Here is a 14,656-nt window from a genome sequence, read left to right as displayed (position 1 = left end):
TTTTATGAAGATGACATTTTATTGGCTTCACGGAATCGGGACATCCAGAAGGCCACTGAAAGACTCCAATTTAATCTAGATTGGGTCAATGCTGCGAATCCAAGTCCCTTTTCACATCTAATAAAAAATTGGAAAGGAAGAAAGTCGGTTTGAATTCAAACAATGTCGTCATATTTTTCAAAAAAAGTCAGAAGATTTTAGAAATGATTCTTAATATGCATTTCTATTTTCTCCACATGTAGATAACATACTTCTCAAATGAGAAAAGAAAATGAATGTGTTGAAAATTCTGAAAAAGCATTGTGCTAAATTTTAATTAGATCAACATTAATTAATGGAATGAACATTAGCTTGTATATTAATAATAGATTCTGTAGAGAGAACACAATGCACTTTGTCTTGAATGTAAAAATAAAACATCGGGCAAACCGTTTTGGTAATATAACCTCAATAAATGAGCTAAGACTAAATTCCATGCTTTAAAAACTTTAAATATGCTTAAATTTAATGAATTGTCGAAATTAAAATGATGTTGAAAATTTTGAATAACATGGCTTTCGTCATATTTAGCCACACAATTGACACTTTAAATTTATTATTACGACATTGTAAGGAAAGCCATAGACTCAACAGGCTTTCGTTTTATTTTAAAGGCTATGTGCCTCGATCACAGAGATAGGAAACGTCCCGACGGGATTCTCGAGTTTGTGGGTCACTTTTCATTTTCTGGGATGTCACCTATGTAGACTTCTTTGGAAAATCTAACCTAATAAACAATAACTAATTTCGCGGAATGCGCCGAGAAATCAAAAATCAGCGGTATTTTTAGAGTGAAAGCATGTGAATAATTTTTTGTCGGTTATCTTATCTCAAAATGAACGTGCGGCCCCAGATAGTCCTGTTGGCTGTTTCAGCGTTTTCCTTTCGCTGACTGCTTACAATAAAACCTACTAATAAAAATAATTTAAAGTGCAAATCTTATTTTAAAAATCCATTATTTAGAAAGCATATTTAGGTACTTTAAATATCTAATCAATTTTGCTGGAAATATTCTTGAATGATCACAAACTTAGGATCAGAACACGTTTAAAAAATGCCATAAAAAATTCAATTAGACAACCTAAAAAATCTTAATCAAATTTGGATGAATAAGATATTTTTGTAAGTTATAATTTGCTGCATAAATTATTAAAAATCTCTTAAAATCATTGACGCCCATCCATAACATAATCAAAAACACGTACCACTCTAATATATATAATTAAAGTAACAAACAATCAGACTATATCGACTAATAAACTTAAAGTTCGATAAGAAAAAAACTAGACATAATTTAGATCGATTTGACGAGTAGAATCCTACCCCCAAAACTCAACAGTACTACAGAAACAATAAAGAACAAAATATTAAAGATCCACAATTATTACACACGCACTCAGTCTCACATGAAAACAAACTAATACCCACAGCGTTTCGACTGAGGGACATATACATCGTCAGACAATGTATCATACTTCGAATAACTACTCGAAATAACTTTTCCAGAAGAAAAATCAGGCAAATGGTCACCCAGTTGTTTTTGCATTTTAACTTTACTACTATGTCTAATATACTGAGGCTCGTAGTGCAAAGAATCGTCATTTTCATCCACTTTATACAAACTCTTTTTCCTCATTATGGGTACATACTCCAATTCACTTGCATCGAATCCATAATTAGAACATTTCTGACTATATGAACCAGACCCGACCGATTTATACGTCGGCATGTATTCACCATCCTCCCCACAGGACATCTGGCCAGATATTTTACCATCTTTTAATGACTGAGGACCAATCTTGAAAGGTCGGTCAAAAAAAGGCGGCTTAACATCTCGCTTAACCTCATTTTTAACAGCGGAATTATTTCCACCCACAAACGAGGGGACTGACCGGACAGAAGGATTAGATAACGACTTAAAGGCAGGAATAAAGCTATCCCCAAAAGCATTAATACGCGGAGGCTTAGCACTGACTACTTTCTGAAATGACATCCTAGACACCACCGATGGCTCGACAATCCTATAAAACAAATTACCACCAGAAAAGAAAAACAGTGGATCGCTCGAGATTGGAGATAACAAAACTATTCCAAACAACATGGCCGACTTTCTTCCAGGCAAAAGAGCTTCTACACATCAAAACCGACAGAATATACCAGGAGATAAATAATTGGATAAAATAGCAGGCAGTGGTTCATCTGGTGAGAGAGGATAGATATATATTTCTTTAATTACACGACTAATCTTCCCAGACAGTCCACATCGTTCAATATCTTTGAGAAATTCGACCAATTGAACTAATTTCGGTATCTCGGTAGGCAAAGATGGCTCAAAAACAACCAAAGACACATCCTGGAGATCACAAGGCAGGAATTACCATCTTATTTATTGAATTGGACATTTCACTTATAATTTTTTCTGCTGATTTGGGGGAAATCCGACTCTTTATTGCCAATTTGTCAGGCATATCTTTATAAACGTTTGCTAAATATGCCTTTCCAGAGGGATCCTGGTCATTTGCAGCCCGAGGGAGAGCGGATACTCCTTGCATTGTAACTGAGACTTGACATTTCCCAGGAATTTCAATACTTCCTTTCCAGAATTCAGGTGTTTCGGTCTTGGTGGCTCTTTTCTGAGGGAGGGGTTGAGTGAATTGGGCCTCACGCTTAACTAAGCGGGGATCACGAGGCCTTATCTGCATTGTTTTTATTAAGGGATTTTTTTGCTCAAAAGACATATCTCGAAACATCTAATCGAATTATTTATACAATTAAATAGCTAAATTAATGCTGATTAATTACTATATGTCTAAAAGCGCGATAATTAATGTAAAAGTTAAAGCTGTCGAATATATGACAACCACAACAACCTAATAAAATAAAGTAATTAATTGGGATACGTGTTATTATTATTTCCTATTTAAAGATAATATTAAATAAAAAAAATAATCAAAATTTTTAAATAACTATTATATATTATATTCTACTTTCAGAATTATCTTTAGTTTAAAAATTCCACATATTTTATATTATTAAATGATTAGAAAATCTATTTGTAATATTTATTAAACTGATTTATAATCAAAAATTGTACAATAATATTTCTCTATATTCACTCAAGCAATCAAAACGCTACTATATTCTCTCACGTTCTCAAGTTACTTAGTCTATAAACATCGGAAATTAAAAATCTGAGGCCAAAATTTTAATTAGTTTATATGTTAAAATAAAGTTTAATTTTTTAACTAAATTATTAATTTTACCGCCAGTTTCAAATAAAAGGCTTGTGGAGTCTATGCACGGTGGTCTTCGAAACCAGTATACTCCACAATTATATTCCAGACCTCGAACATGCTCAAACTCCATAACAGCAGAATACATCGATTATTATAAACGAACTTACCTAAATTATCAGGGTACCGATTTTATTAATTCCAGATTTTGACATGGAAATAAACCCAGAAGTAAAAAAACTTCGGAAAACACAGGAATACAATTTTCGCCACCTAAACCGAGTTTTAAGAATGCTTTCCGACCAATCCGTGATAATTTGTAATTTCACAAATAAGGAATTCTCCAAATCCTCGGAAGACAGCGTAGTTGGTGACAAGGACATATATAAAGATATTTATTTCAACAAAAACAAATATTCAAACACTTATAACAATAAAAAACAATCAAAAACATCTTTATTTTACAAGTATTATAAATGCGCCTAAATGTAGTCACGATGGTCGGTCAGATCAAATAAAATCACCAACTCAGAATCCTCATAGGTTTATTTTATTTAGTCCTGTAATTAAAAAGCTCTAAAAATCTCAACTTTGTGAGAGCGGGTAACCAAAAATTCAATTTTCGGCAAAATTTCAGTTTGGAAAATTTATCTTTGCTTGTTTCGAGTCCAATTTCGACGTTTTTTATTGTTTTTTGATTTCAAGATCTCAAAAAGAGCAGGAAAGTGACATTCAAATGGCAATTTTGCCAGTCCAAAGTTTACAAAACAACCAAGAAAGTGGAAATTCTGAATTTATTGGTGATCAAAGTGACTTTCCGTCCAAGAAATTGGCTCCAATTGAGTTGGGCTTTGGATTTATTGACTTAGACGTTTTTTTCCCTTAAAAAAGAAAAGCAAACAACCGAAGAAATATTTTAAAGGCAGAAAGAAAATTATAAGGACTCCTGTAAATTGAATTTATTGATATTTAGCAATCAAAAAATCCAAAATGCCCCAAATTTTATGGATTAAAAAGGAAAGAAAAATGGTGTTATAATTGCCTACGAAAAAAGGCGTGTTTAAACTTTACGGATTAAAAAGGCGTGTTTTTGACGGTTAACATGTTCATATTTTTTTCATTTAAAGTTTTTTATTTTTGATAGTAAAAAATATCAAAATGATACATGGCTTATTATATATTAGGCCATCTGTTTATAAGAAATAGATTTAAGCGATAAAGGGCAACCTCCATTTTTGAGCGGACCTTCTCATTGGGGCACATCTATTTTTAGACAGTATAAAATTAAGTCAATTTTATATAGAAATTTTAAATTTTGATTATCTAACCTCTAAAGTTCAGAACTTAATTTTTCTTAATTGTCACAAGAATAATCATTTTTCTATAATGTAAAAGGCCTCAAACAGACCTGGAAATAGCAATCATAATACTATGACATGACGAGGTACAGAATTTCGGTTAGCTTTCTTCAAGAAATTAAAGTGACGATTGACCAAGCATCTGGTGATTATAGCCTAATTATACTGTCTCCTAAATGCAGACACAACGGGCAAGGATTCGTAACGCACAAGTCTCTTTCCTCGCGTCTTCACCGATGCTGGAGGGTCACCAACTGAATATCGGTACTGCAAATAGGCGGACTGAAAGGGCTTTCCATCACTGACGAACTTGACTCCTTTCACGAAAAACTAGCCAGGACACTTATCAGCCTGGAAGACTCGTATAAATTAATTATAGTATCCGTTTTGGGAATGAACAGTTTATCGGCGCAAATAGTCGCGGGTACAGGGATTTTCCGGGCACGTTTTTGGCTTATTTATGTGAGACTTTTTTTCTATTTCATTGTAACACAGCCTTCTGTCATCCTGCACGACACCTGATTACATGGACTGGCAGCAGACGAAGCTGGGCTGATGGCACTACGCCTATATACAGCCAAATACACTACATTCACGGACAAATAAATCTTAGAGAGGAAGACATGTCATCCAGACGTGTATGGGGTGGGAAAAAAGATCTCAAACTCAGAATCGAAAATAAGTACGACCATAGCAATAAATCTGTACAGAAGAACGAACGTGCCAGAATACAACAAAGCATCAAAAATTGAACCGCCAGCACGGTCTGGACACCATGGAGTCCTTTGTAAGGAATATTGAAGAACTCAAAAACGGCGCACAAATGTTCCAGGCCATGCGACTAATTAATGAAGAAAATACAGTAAACTCAAAATCATCGATGGCATGTGACAAAAATTATTCGCGACTCCACTTTTCAAGCCGAACTAATAGCAGATCATTTCGAAAATCAATTCAAGGTAATCACCGAGGACATTCCACTTTTTACTGGCACATCCGCACACCTCGACAAGCCCATCACAGTGGAGGAGATCGCCCAAACTGCTAAAAAGAACTGTCGGGCCGCTGGACCAGACCACATCAATGCAGAGCTGATTAAGTATGGTTCCAAGTCGCTTATGGACAAAATTGCAACCATTTTTAACTACATGTTCACAAGCCACTTCCGTTAGGGGCAGGTACCCTCATCCCTATACAAAAACCCAACAAAATCTCAGGCCCGGTGGAAAATATCCGCCCTGTCATATTTCTGAATACCCTGAGAAAACTCATCCCGCTAGTTATACTAACCTGCATAAACGCGAGAGTTGATGAATATCTGGCGTTGAATCAGAGCGGATTTAGGACGGGAAGATCCACAGCGGACATTGTCTGGTGTCACAGATTCTCTCGCCCCGACTGTTATCTGAGAGATTACCCCTAGAAAGTTATTGGCTATCGCAGCACTGAGCAAAATACGCAAAACATGGCTCCAAACCCGGTCTGTCAATCGGCAACTTAGGTCAAGGCTTTACCCCGAATCTCGGATACTGAACTGAAATCTACAGACTCCTTCCACCGCAAGCAGTTGGGCCTACTACGCAGACTTCACTGTCCATCTAAATCAATCACTCTACAAACACAACAACGCTACACCGCTGTCTGCAGAAATTATAGCAGGTCGCTGGAAACTATTCGGGCACATTTTGAGACTGAACCCAGCCACTCCCCCTAATCTCGCAATGCACGAATACTTCATAATATGAAAACTGATTGGATTGATTAACATAACAATTTCCCTTTAGAAACACGAAAGACAAGAAAAGTAACATTTCATGATCCTGTGCGTGTAATGGCCGTGTGGGCATTATCTTCATTTCTTCATCTGATATTCCATATAGCATCATAGGTCTTTCATACTCGTAAGAGTCGAAAGCTTGCCTTTTGTTCAACTCTTCGTGAATGTTACAACTCTTTTCAGGCTCGCATCAATCTTCCGTTTATTGGACCAGGAAATAAAGTTGCCCCACATGTGCTCATCGAACGTAACTTTTAGGATTTTCTGAGTCTGGCAAAACAGAATTTCGTTGTTGTCCTGGCTAAGAATCACTGAATTTTTCCCAAGTCTTTTGTCTGAAGTAAAGAGGGAGGTCGCTGACTTTTCTGGGCAAGTTGATAGGCGGTTGGCAGTGATCCAGTTATGTAATATATTCAAGTCTTGTTGTAGCCTTGACAAAGCAGCCAGAATGTCTCGATCTTTAGAGGCAATGACGATGTCGTGGGAAACCAAAATATCATTTTCGTTAACAGGCAGAGGCAGATCAGCAGTAAAAAGATTGAACAGAGCAGGTGAGAGCGGGGAATCTTCCAGAACTCCGTTTGGGATCTTGAACTCGATTGTCCAATTCAAACACGGCCTCTCCGACCACTGGGACAGTTTGATATTCACAGTTTAAGATTGCCTGGGGTTTTTAATATAAATATCTTCTAAAAAAGAATTCTTCTCAACATGAATCGAAAGCTTTTTCTAGGTCAATAGTACAGAGAACGGTCTTTTGGTTCACCGGAATAACTGAATAAAGGTTGTCAAACTGGATAACCGTGTAAGAGTATATCTTCCTTCTTAAAATCAGTGTTGGAAGAGTTTGTCAGGGAGATAGCCCTTGATCTTCCAGAGAACAAGTTTTCAAGCACCTTCGACATGAAGCAGAGCAGGGCAACTGGCTGGTTCCTTTTTCGGTTTTCTCGGTTTGGACCAATTTCCACAAAGAAAAACGGTTTTTGTTGATAGAATGATTGTAAATTTTGGACAGTACAGCAATACCATTGTTTCAACAATTTTAAAATAATCACTTGGATTTGATCAGGTCCGCTTGAGAGTGTTGACGTATAAATTCATAAGATTGTTGAAATCTTTTTCAGTGTGATCATCTTCCGATGGCTTATTTCCAGCGTAGGCCGTTTCCCAGATGGCCTTCTAAATTGATGCCGTCGAACAGTTTTCTGTTCATGGAGGAAAGCACTCGGGACCATTTGCTTCTCTTGGAATAGAGCTCCTTGTTTCTTATTTCCTCGTTCAAGGCTTTCAATCGGATCTTGATCTCCAAAGTTGGTTTGGCAGGCTTTTTGAGTTAGATTCATTCTTTTTATAGGCGTGCCTGCCAACCCTTCTCAAAATTTTTTGTACGGTCATTCATGACCTTAAGAAAACGGATTTGTGGTGATAGTACCTTCCTTCTTAGGCCCGACGTTTGTCCAGCAAACCAAAGGGGGTGCTTAACGTTCAGAGGTTTAATAGTATATCAGATTTTGGACAGGAGCTGGACAGGGGAACATATAAGTTCACAATAGAGATTTTTCCGTTTGATGTTTTCATTTCTGTAGTATCATCACTTCCCAGTAATCTTCTTGGCTTCAGGGAGGTGTCGGTGCATGTGAAGTTCTTTTTGTACAGGGTGATGAGCCCATCTTCTTTTTTCCTCGTATTGTCAGCTCGTATGTAATTATATCCTGGGAATAAAAGAATTGGAGTGTTTCCAATGAGTTTCGATTCTTTTATAATTGCCACATTGATATTCAGATCAGCAAACAAAGAATAGAGTTCCAAAATTTCCCCTCTGACATTGTTGATGTTTTGTTGGAGTATTTTTATCTGTTTCTTGTGATATGCTCACACCAGATACAGTAAAACCTCCCGAATTTGCCGATTTTGGGACCGACCAATATTTCGTGATCATCTATATCTGCATTTACCTGAGAAGCATAAGTTTTAATAATCTCTAGAGCTCTGAAAGCTTCAAAAAGATTAACTCTTTTCTCATTTGATTCCTCTTCAATAATTGTTTCCTAAGTATAATTATTAAATAAAATCACTAACTGATTGAACTTTTTTTGATTTTAATGTATCAGCTTGTCCAGATTTTTCTAAAAATTCCATTAGCTCTTCATTTTCAGTATATCCATAATCAATAAATTCACTATAAGATATTGGATTGTCAATTTGAAATTTCTTAATTATTTATTCATAATTATTTTCGTAGTTCTTAGATTCACTGTTGATTGTGATTGTTTTACATTTTATCCATTGTGTATGACGGAAACAATTTTTGATGGTCGTAGGAGTAACTTTATTCCAAGCGAAGAATGTGAATGTCGCAGCAGTTTTAAGGGTGATTGCATTAATTGCATTCTGACAATTTTCCCCTGCCTCAACCTTTTCGATTATATCATTTATTTTCAAATTGGTAAATTCGGCTTTAAAGCATTTTATAATTTCCTGATCCATTGGTTGCAAGACTGAGGAAGTTCTAGGAGACAAAAAAAGAATTTCAATAGAGTTTAACGTGAAAATAATTTGATGAGATGGGCATTGATCTATTTCAAGTAGAATTTTTCTTTTTTTCTTCGCAGGTTCACAATCGAGATCACTGAGCCACTTTTTAAAAATTTCACGATTCATCCATGCCTTATTGAAATGGGTGTAGGTAACATATTTTCGAATGTTGAAATTTTTAAAACACTATGGATTTTTGAATCTTCCTATCATTACAGGCCTTCTTTTATCGGAACCAGAACAATTTGCGCATAACAGTAAAGAAAATCGATCCTTCGACAACATTATCCCAGGCCTTGGTTTAGTGCACACACTTTTAGAAGAAATCGCCTTGTAAAAGACACCAGTTTCATCTGCATTATGAACATTGTCCAATCCATATTGTTCAATTTTTAAACTGATTGTTTCATTAACTCCACTAGGTTCCATTAAGTCAATCCATGTTATCATTGCTACATCAATTTCATTAAATTTGAGTTGTTGAATTCTCTTTATATTTAATTTTTTGATATCAGTCCTATTACCGGATAACGGCGATCGAGAACCGTTGAAAGAGCCAGTCCGAGGATCGTGAGTCCAATTGTTTTAATAATATACCACTTTCTGCGAAAACAGTTGCTGATATGACTTTAAAATGTGTTCAAATATAACAAAACCACAAATTCAAGACCTCAAAGTCGCAGAATCAATTTCATTATGGGTAGATGCTTTGTGTGATATCAAAGATATAGAACAGATTTTTAATTTTGACCTATTTATTTTTAATTGACCGCTATGTCTATCGTGGTTTTCTAAGAGAATTTCTGTCATTCTTACCTCTTAAAGGCTACACCCGTAGTGAAGACATATCAGTTAGAAAATAAAAAATATTCCTCAATAATTGAAGTTAGAATTAAATAAAAATATTCGTGCAGAAACACTAAATAGAAAGACAAGATTTTTTCATATTTGATGTATAGAATAGCCTTCCTGAGTAATTTTATTTATTAAAATGAAATTATAACAATATTTAGATCAACATATTTTTGCGAAAAGTCATTCTCAGAAATGAATTCAATAAAATCAAAATTGAAAAGTCAGCTATCTGAAAGTCACTTTATACTTTCTATGTTTAAAATTTGTTTAATGTTTTCTTTACAAAATATTTTTCAAATATTTTGCTAAACTTTCACTAGTCCAATTATGGTCGACTTTTCTTTTGAGAGTTGGGTAAATGCTAGTAAATTTTTGATAACATAATCAGGGGACTTGTATCCTTTAGAAAACATGTTGCCTAGTTGAAAAATCAGTTTTTTATTCAGGATTCTTGTTTGCTCGATCAGTTTTTTATAATGTTAAGCTAAAAAGAAAGAATTCTGTAATTGACAAAGTCAGAAAAATATTTAATCAAGGCGCCCTGTATATAAGGTCAAGTAGAAAGGTTGCCCTTTGATTTTTATTTTTAAGATTTAAACAAAGCATAAAATAGTGGATATCTTCAACAAGTGCCTCTCGTGAATATTTACGTCAAATATTTAATCAAACCTCAAACTATGGCTAGCAAACTTTTTGAGTGTACGTCGAGGCTTTGTAAATCATTGCTGAATAAACTCTGGTTCTAAACTGTTACCAAACGGTGTCTCTCTAGGATCACCACTGTCTCCAATTCTTTAAAATTCTTATATAAGCGACATTCCAATCTCTAATCACCAGGACGATATGTTATTCTCCTAGGATCACGGGACCAAAGACTTCAGGAAGATGTTAACAACATATCTTTTTAGCTATATACAAACCAGCTAAACCTAAACCTCGAAAAATGCATGACCACTCTATTCACGACTAACAAAAAACATCAAACTCCGAAATCAATGTTGTTTTGAACGGAACAAGAATTCCGCAGACAAAAACACAGAAATATTCGATGTGACCTTTGACACCAAATTCTCATTCTCTAAGCATATTGATCGAAATGCTTGTGAGAAAGAAGGGGTCTGTGTTTTATGTTAGAACATGCTGGCAACAGCCAAGACCCTTGGATCCTCCTCCAATCAGAAGATGCGTCGGATCCCTGGCTGAACAGAACGAGAAGATGCGTAGATTGATTGGGAATGTCGGGATCACCTAATTCATTTTGTTTTCTGGCCTTGACAGTGTTCTTGGATTAAATAAATAGATTAAACACTGTAACATTATAGTAGATAATAAAAATTTATGTTCGTAAAACAAACTCAACAGTTTTTTTTTAATTTAAAATATATTTCCTTCACCTCCGATGGCGTGTTAGTCAAATGATTGGAAATTAAATGTTTAGCATTACATAGATAATCGTATCGTTGGTGGATTGAGAATCCTTCAACGTGTTGTTTCATCACTCCTGCCTTCTCACCACAAATTCCTAAACATATTATTAACCAAACCTCAACCAGTCACAGCCACATCTTCAAGATGAATTAATTTTTCATTTTGACACACATTTACAATCGCTGTTACCGCATCTTTAGACAAAACATAGCATGTCCCCGAACAAAATGGAGGATAATAATTTAAAGGATACTCCTCATATGAAATGACCCTTATAATACGATTTCTGATAATATAAACCATTTTGAGTTCTCTCTAATAGGAACACTGCTTGAGAGCAAATGACACATCATAAATTGACTATTTTTCTTGTGGGAATCAGGACCTAAGAGAGATATTTTCGAACTTAATTCTTCGACATTAAAAACAATATCATCGTCAACTTTTACAAAATATTCGAAATTTGGGAAATCACGTATTGCCCACCTAATAAATGACACCCAAAATGAACTTTAATGCTTCCATCGTTTTTATAGACAAATTAAAGTAGGATTCAACAAAATCTGCAAAAACTAGATCATTGTGCTCATCTGATTCTTTTCTCAAGGAAGTAGTAATTGGTTTTTCATTTGTGCCTATAAAAAATATCATTTTTGCGCTTGAGCGTTCCATTATCTCTCTATTTCCCCAGGATTCTCTTATTGCTTGCCTTCTTGCTACATTTTTTGGATCTTTTACAAAATTTTAGCCATATAAATATCTACCTGATATAGTGACAACAAGAATGGATGTTTCTAAAACTTGACTTGTGTTTTTAAGGTTTTGAAAACTTGTTTTGTTTATTTCTTGAATTTCAAGTTGTTTTTGAATATTAATATATACATTATATCTGATTTCTATTAATAAGAAAGATGAAATGATCAACTACATATTAATTTAAATCGATTTACTATAAATGCGGTCAGAATACGCCCTTTATTTTTTATCATTATGAAAATCGACGGCCGATTTTTATTTTATGAACTATAACAGAGCCGTTTATTGATTTTATATTCATTTCTGTAAAAATCAATTGTATACAAGATTTTTATTAATGAGTGGCAACAGAAAAAACTAATGGATCTCATTAAATTGAAACTGCTTTATTCAACTTTCTTTAAATACAGTAAGAACCAAATATTGATATTGGGAAGTCACATCCAAAGACAACTTGAAGTACGTAAAAGTAGAAAAGGTCGTATTTCCCAAACACGCCGCAATCAAGGAGGAGTTCGAAAAGTAACAAATGAAAAACTTTTTCAGACTATCTATTTTCCCAAGTCGTAGTCGATATTTCAATAGACCAAGTAATAATTAACAATTGAAATGTAATTAGAAACATCGGTAAATACAGTGAATCCTCGCAAATTGGCCACCTCGCAAATTGGCCAATTTTTAAATTGGCCAATTTTTTCACAATTTACTAAGAAAAAAATTAATTTTCTTAGTAAATTGGCCAATTCTCAAATTGGCCACAATTTTTGAATTATTATTTTTTTTAATTAGAAAATAAACTATTTTTTTAATCACATGTCTTATAAAATTTCTCGTGGACGTTATACTCGGCTCACTTTTCTTGAAAAAACACAAATTATAAACTACAAGGAAGAAAATGACAGTGTTTCGTGTCAGCTTCTGGCTGACAGATTCTCACATTTATTCCACAAGACGATCTCGAGAAAGACGATCAATAATCTACTGCTTAATAAAGACTCTATTTTACGGGATTCGAAAATCTATCAAAATTCGTATAAAGCTGCTCACAAACCAAAATTTCCTACGCTTGAAGAAAAATTGATCGAATGGATGGATACAATAGAGTCTAAAGGTATTAATTGAAAACCAATTTTTAGGTGGTTTTTTGAATGATTCCTTAATATCGTGTAAGGCTGCGCATTTTGCCGAAGAGCTACAACTTAGTAACTTTAAAAATTCTAATGGATTTCTGGCAAAATTCAAAAAGAGACACGGTTTTAGAATGCTAAAATTACATGGAGAGATGCGAACAGATAAAGTAGTTGACATTAATTCTTTTCGTGAAGAATTTAAAGAAATTTCTAAATCGTATAAGCCTGATCTAATTTATAATTTGGATGAAACTGCATTATACTACAAGCTTATTCCATCGAAAAGCGTATGCAGAAACCGATTCCAAGGATACAAAAATTTTAAAGACCGTGTGTCTATTATGCTTTGTTCAAACATGACCGGAAGTCATAAATTGAAACCTGTGATGATTGGAAAACCAAAAATGCCTAGATGTTTTAAAAATTTTGACTATGGATGTCTTGTCTCATATTATAGCTCACAGAAAGCTTGGATGACTGGATCTATTTTTATTGATTGGATTATTAGCTTTGATCTCCAGCTTAAAATTAAAAAGAAGAAAATTTTATTGCTAATAGACCACTGTCCTGCACATTCTATTCCTCAAAACTTGGATTGTATTAAGATTTTATTTTTTCCTAAAAATTCTACTGGATTACTACAACCAATGGATATTGGAATTATAAAAACCTTCAAGACTCATTTCATGAGAAGAAAGCTACAGTACTTAACTGATTTGCTGGAGACTGAAAATATTTCTGTATACAATTCATACAAAAAATTGACATTAAAAGATGCAATTTTGTTTGTTAATATGGCTTGGGATGACGTATCTACTGAAACTATTCAAAATTGTTTTAAGATTTTAAATGAATCTAATCACGAAAATACATTAATTGAACATTATGAGACTGAAATTGAAAGAACTGACATTTTCGATCCTCTAATGAGCGAAGATTTTCTAAATATCGAAAACACAGAAGATCAAGATATAAACGAAAATTGTTTACAAGAGGATCAAGAGTCTGAAATTAGCGACGAAGAGACAAAAATCATATATCCACTCGATAGAAAAGATATTGCAAAGACATTAACTAGAATAGAAAGGCAACTTTACTGTAATGCAGAAAATGAGAATGATGTTTCGCTGATTACTGCAATAAGAAAATACAAAGAAAATGTAAAAAGAGCAAATAAAAAGGAATTAGGGATTGAATTTTATTTTAATAAAATTTAAACGTGTTTATTTTATTTTTTAAATATTGATTTTTTTCAAATTGGCCATTTTCTCAAATTGGCCATAAAATCTCTATGTACCAAAAATGGCCAATTTGCGAGGATTCACTGTATAATGTTTATTGTTGTTGTTGCATAACCCCGGTCTCACATTCGGGTATGAGACCGGCGGCTAGCAGAAACAACAGCGCCTTCGCGGGTTGCTCCCAAAGGACCTCGGGGGAGTGGACAGCAAATTTCCTGCGGACAGGGAGGAGAACAGGGCAGCGGAAAAGGTGATCAGTTGAGTGATCTTCGGCACAGCAGAGGTTGCATACCGGGGAGATCAC

Source organism: Octopus sinensis, unplaced genomic scaffold (assembly GCF_006345805.1).
Source record: "Octopus sinensis unplaced genomic scaffold, ASM634580v1 Contig15467, whole genome shotgun sequence".
Classification (NCBI taxonomy): Eukaryota; Metazoa; Mollusca; class Cephalopoda; order Octopoda; family Octopodidae; genus Octopus; species Octopus sinensis.
The sequence above is the reverse complement of the archived record's forward strand: the minus strand, read 5'-3'. Positions refer to the sequence as shown.